The 5,840-nt window shown below is 34.4% G+C and overlaps 1 long non-coding RNA gene across 1 annotated transcript; it reads right to left on the bottom strand.

Annotated features, from left to right (window-relative positions):
- Positions 1 to 628: 628 nt before the first annotated feature.
- On the bottom strand, positions 629 to 2,745 carry LOC140866926 (uncharacterized). Its single transcript, XR_012144996.1, has 3 exons — positions 2,221 to 2,745; positions 1,189 to 1,223; positions 629 to 813 (listed from the first exon to the last, which is right to left on the bottom strand). It is a non-coding gene; the product is annotated as an uncharacterized lncRNA (long non-coding RNA).
- Positions 2,746 to 5,840: the final 3,095 nt, after the last annotated feature.

Genomic DNA, 5,840 nt, shown 5'->3' with positions numbered 1-5,840 from the left:
TTGAATTGGCAGCAATCTTCACTACTAGAAAAAATGCCTTTAGATACACACATAAATTTCCTTATATGAAAATTTTGGTGACATTAATGTTTTGGTGACGCTCACGATAAATGTCCTCTATTCTAATGTCGTCTTAGCCTTTGTGACATTTTGTAATGTCATGATAACATATTAATACCGACTTTATAAGTGTCATGAATTAAGAATTTCAAGACAATATAAAATGTCAAGAAAGATTATTTGTAATGATACACATGTTTGACTTGTATATTTATTTATAATGACAATAAAAAGTGTCACGATAAGTAATTTATTATGTCAGTTTAAAATATCATTTTAAGCATACTATTGTGACATATATAAATGCCTCTTATACTAATATATATGAACATTTAAAAGTGTCACTATTTGTTTTTTATAAAGACATTTTGAAATGTCATTTATTAGTTTTAGAATCATATATCTAATTACTTAATTTTGATGTTTCATCAAGAGACCAAAAAATTATGTATCACGAAATAAATAGTCATTTTCACACCATAATTCCCGTAGATAGCAAATTAACTTAACTTGAAACATAAATAAAAATTTTCATAGAATCCAAAATATTGATACATGATTGTCATATTTAACTTCTCAACTTACAAATGTGTTACTTCTAAGTGGCTATCCACCAACAAAATACACCAAAAAATATTTGGCAGTTAGACAGCCTTGGGATCAAAAGCAAGCAACTTCTCCAAGAGTCGAACGGCCAAAGGATCAACATTTGGAAATTTTTGCTCAAAGGGAACAAGTTGCTACTTCCTCATGCTGCAAAGTCAAAAAAATTAAGTGTTTTTTAGTGCCGGAGTCACCACTTGCTTTATTAATGTTTATTCTATTATTCATTAAGAACCTATATTTCAATCATATATATCATTGACATTGCATCAACATGGAATTCAGGATGAAGGAGAACTCGGTGTTTGGGATGTAGAGGGGTCAGTTTATTGAATATTTATTGACAGAAAAAGAAACCAAACAATAGAATACATCAAGCTCTATAACATTTTTTTGCTTATTCTACTTTTCTTCTTGTGCTGCCACTATCAGTATACTATACCCATTTCAAGAAAATAAACACACCAAATTTCACAAACCGAAAGGTGAAAGTCCCAAGAAAAAAGGGGCAGACAGTGGCAATACCTGCAGAATGCTGAGTTTTTGGCTATATTAAGTACCTGCGATGCACGTGACATGTTAATATTTATGCGAAATTTTCTAATAAATTAAGCACCGATATTCATAAAATGTTGATAAATTAAGCATCGACAATTTATAAATTAAGTACCGAAAGTTTATTATATGTCATGTAAAAATCTACTATAAAAATATAAAATATATTTTACCTAAAAATTTATGCATACAAATATTTAAACGTTGATATTATATGAAGTTTTGGAAGCTGCAGCAAGGGCCTATGATTTAGCTGCATTAAAGTACTGTGGGAGTTCAACTTTTACCAATTTCCCAGTGAGTTTTTTCAAATATCAAGCATGTACATGCTCAATTACTTGGACTATTATATTTACTCAATATTAATTTTTTGCAGATAACCAATTATGAGAACAAAATCGGAATCATGCAAACCATACGTGACAAAAGAAGAATCCATAGCTTCATTGAGAAGGTAGTAATCTTTTTAATTTCTATCATTTCATTTACCTTTGTTGTATAAAATAATTCATCATACTGCATGCAGAAAGAGCAGTGGTTTTTCAAGAGGTGGGTCAAAGTACAGAGGAGTTGCTAGGTATATATAATATGGTAAACTTTACAGGATATTATTTAATTTCATACATGCAGACACCATCACAATGTAAGATTGGAAGCTAGGATTGGTAGAGTTTTGGGAAATAAGTGCCTCTACCTTGGCACTTACAGTAAGTATATGTTCTAAAACAAAATTCTCAAATTCATGAATAAAAAGAGGTGAACAAACAAGCAAATCAATCATAATTTTTTTTTCGAATGCAGACCCCTTCTTTTCTTGGGATTACTACTGCGGAATCATTTTCCACTGAAGATAATCAGATCCCGGCTTAATTCGGTTTCACTTTGTGTAGACACAATATTTTCTTAACTTATTTATAGCATTTGAAAGAAAGCTATCCAAAAGCAAATTAATATTTGTGTCTTGCAAAATAAAAAAGAACGAGAAAATTGAAACTTGTGTACCTGAAGGAGAGTTATGTAGTTTCTTAGCACGATCATTGCAACTACCCAATAGTGCAAGAGGTAGACCTTTTTTCTATATCACTCGATCCTCTTCTTCAATTACTTCAAACACACTAGCTCTCAGCTCAGCCTAACAACAAATAACAGCAGAACATTCAAAGCTTGCCTGAAAACAACCACAGTGACACTCTTTCGCCATCTCAGTAAATGCAAATTTATTTTCATGGTGCCTTTTTATTAACACTACATGTCTACAAACAGAAATTCTAGCAGCTTCAAAATTCTTTTGAGAATCTTAGGTTTATCACGCACTTATCTGCAAATTTTAGTTAATATTAATCACATTAGAAAAAAAACATAAAATTTGCAAAGCTAAGTATAATTCGAACTCATCCTGAGTTCATCCATCAAATTGGAAGCTAACATTCGAGCATGAGAACAAGAAAAACCCAAATTTCAGATAGTAAAATCACAAATCGAACATCTAGTCCACTCTCAAGGATCAAGTGCGTAAATGTAACACACTGTTGAACCAAATTATTATATATCACTATCACTTGGCCTTATTTGCTTTGACTAGTATTCTCTTCTTCCCATTCCTTCATCTCCAACGCCTTCTTCCTCCATTTCTCTCCAAAACGTGAGTTTGAAGCTTTTAAATTTCTCGGTTTGTTCGATTCGTCCGGTAGATTTCAGATTTTATCGTATATTTGCGATCACGGCTGAGAGAGCTCTGTTATACCGTAAGTTTTCCTTCGATCAACTATACTTCATTTTTGGGATGTTATTGGAATCGAATGATTTTTGGATATGTTGTTCTTGAGCTAGCATATATCGTATATTCGAAATCGGATCGGGAAAAGAACGTCGTTTGGATTTGTTATGATTTTTGGAAGCAAATTCGTAATAGGGGTTTTTAAGATGTTGTTGGATTTGAATTTTTTTGATGGATTATTGGTGTTAGAATTCGAATTGTATTGATATATTTATGTCTGTGGTTTTTCGGTTGGCCGTTTTATAGCCGTTATTCCGCCGGTTTGAGATTTTAGAATTTAGGAGTTTGATTGAGTTTTTGGGCTTGATTTGAATTGGATTGTTGATATTGAGCTCTTTGGTATCTCCGTACAGATTTGGTTGAAGATTGTTGAGTTCAGAGTTCGTGGAATCCGAATCGTCAAAGAGTTGATCGAGAATTGCTTGTCCAGATTGAAGCTTCATCGAATCAAAGAAAAGTTAATAGACGACATCGAATCGAAAAGGGACGAATATTCGAGTTTAGACTGATTCACGAGTCCCTAAATCACATACATGCATGATTACCTGTTATGATTGATTAAATGCATTGAATTGAATTACTTGAATGTATTACGATTTCATTTGGATTCATACTGAGCCAGAACGATTGATTTAAAAGGGCCGAGTCGCTCAGTCTTAATTAGACGTTTGGGGGACTATAATCGAGTGGCATTGGTCGTCGAGTTCTCCATTAGCCCGAGGCTCCTTATAGTTGCTCCAGATTCTAGAGGATTGAGATATGCATCATCCACCTCAATCGGGAGAGTCGGTGAGTTGTTGTGATATCTTGACCTCGGGATCCAAAAAGAAGAAACAAGATTATTTGATTATTCGAGTCGATAATCTTGTTTTAAAGACATGCATTGCATTTTATTGCATTTTGAATTGAGTTGTTGATATTTCAGGTTGTTGGTATACTACTTGAATTTCTTGTCTTGTTGTTACGAATATCATGAATTGATATATTACGTGGATTTACTTGTTATGTCTCTTTTACTGGGAATTATATTCTCACCTGAGTGATCTGGCTGTTGTCTTGTTTTGTATGTGTACTTGGCAACAGGAGTAGCAGGTTCGAGTCGGAGGCAGCATGAATAGATCAAGTTGGGAATGATAGAAGTGAGGACTTGGTTTAGAAGTCGATATTTGTATTGTGGAACTTGTTTGTATCATGTATTGTATTTTGAATTGTAGAACCTAGAGTTGTTGCATGTTCTACCTAGTTGATTTTCGACTTTATTATTTCATGTATTGTATCGTATTAGATTGTTTATGAAATGCATGTTTTATTTTGAGATTTGAGGATTTTGAGGTTGGATTTTGATTGCATGTTCTGCTGCCTGTGTTTTATTTTCAGAAAATTTGCAGGGCACTGACCCCGTGCATACGTTCGTGCAAGGGTTCGTGTACCTTCGCATTTTGTAAAGGTTGAAATTTGTTCATGCACGGACCCCGGACATGCCTCCGTGCATGGGTCCGTGTGAACATTGGTCGAGGCAGAGAGTTGAGTTTTTGTGAATTTTGTGCACGGACCCACTCACGGAGGTGTGCACGGGGTCCATGTATTTGTAGCCTTCGAGCTTTGGATACAGATTAATGCATGGAACCGGGCACAGAGGGTGCACGAGGTCCGTGCATGCTTTTTTTAAAATAAAATTCTTTATTAATCCCTTGACTCTCTGTCGTTGATTGTATGATTTATTCTTGATTAGATGTCTAGAACCGAGGTCCTCACAACGGCCATCTGAGTGGCTGAAAAATTTGAGTAAGCGACACCCAAACCTTTCAAGTAAAGATATATCTTATCTGTATCGTCAACAAGACATCCAATAGCGGACAATTGGTCACAAACCAGTTTAAAAGCGCGGCCAAAATCGGCAACAGACCGGTCACCTTTCTAGAGCGATTGGAGTTTGTCTTTGATACGAAATTCACGAGCCTTAGATTGGTGACTGAAATGATTCTCCAAGGCAAGCCAAACTGATTTAGCAGTGGTGCATCCAACAATGATAGACATTTCTTCTTCAGTGAGAGAGGAAAAAAAGAAGACTAACGAGCCTTTGATTGTCAACGAGCCAGGAGCGATATGCCAGATTTGGCACTGATTTTCCATTCGTGGTGATATCTGTGGGTGGTTCCGAACGAGTTCCGTCAATGAGGTTCATGAGTCGTTGACCGATTAGGAGAGGGTAAACTTGGCTTCGCCAAAGAAGATAATTGGACAAAAAAGTCTTGATGGTAAGAATGTGGATTAAGGTGGCGAAGGAAAGAGTGTTAGTGTTAGTAGATGACGATGTAGAAATTGATGCAGCCATGGAGAGGGTCGGACCGAACGTGAAAGGGGAGTGAAGAGAATTTTAAGGATTTCAGTTGCTAAGGATGATACCATGTGAATGTAAATATGATATTTTTATTTAAGATTTACACGATACAGAGTGTGATTTATACAATTTTGACTATTCTAGATAAGGAATAAACCAATTAGAGAATATATAGAATCCCTTAATTATAGGTAAATCAAAACTTAAAAGAGTAAATTATATTATGTTATCATCTAGTTTATGATTAAAACTACTTTTTGAATATTGTTCTTGTTTATTGAGTAGTTTTGTCTTCAACCATGACCATGAGATTTTGTCGAAACTAGTTTATGTTTGAGACGTGGTTTCATGTTTGATTAAATTTTGAATATTTTTAGCTATTGATTGATGTTAGATTAATATTTCATGTGAATAGCTTGATCATTTGTTTACATGTGTGTTGATTAGTCACGAATCGAAAAAGTATTGATTAAAAATAGCTTCAAATATATCATTCAACATATG

This window comes from Henckelia pumila, chromosome 4 (assembly GCF_033568475.1).
Source record: "Henckelia pumila isolate YLH828 chromosome 4, ASM3356847v2, whole genome shotgun sequence".
Classification (NCBI taxonomy): Eukaryota; Viridiplantae; Streptophyta; class Magnoliopsida; order Lamiales; family Gesneriaceae; genus Henckelia; species Henckelia pumila.
Note: the sequence above shows the minus strand (reverse complement) of the source record. Positions and strands in the feature narration are given on the sequence as shown.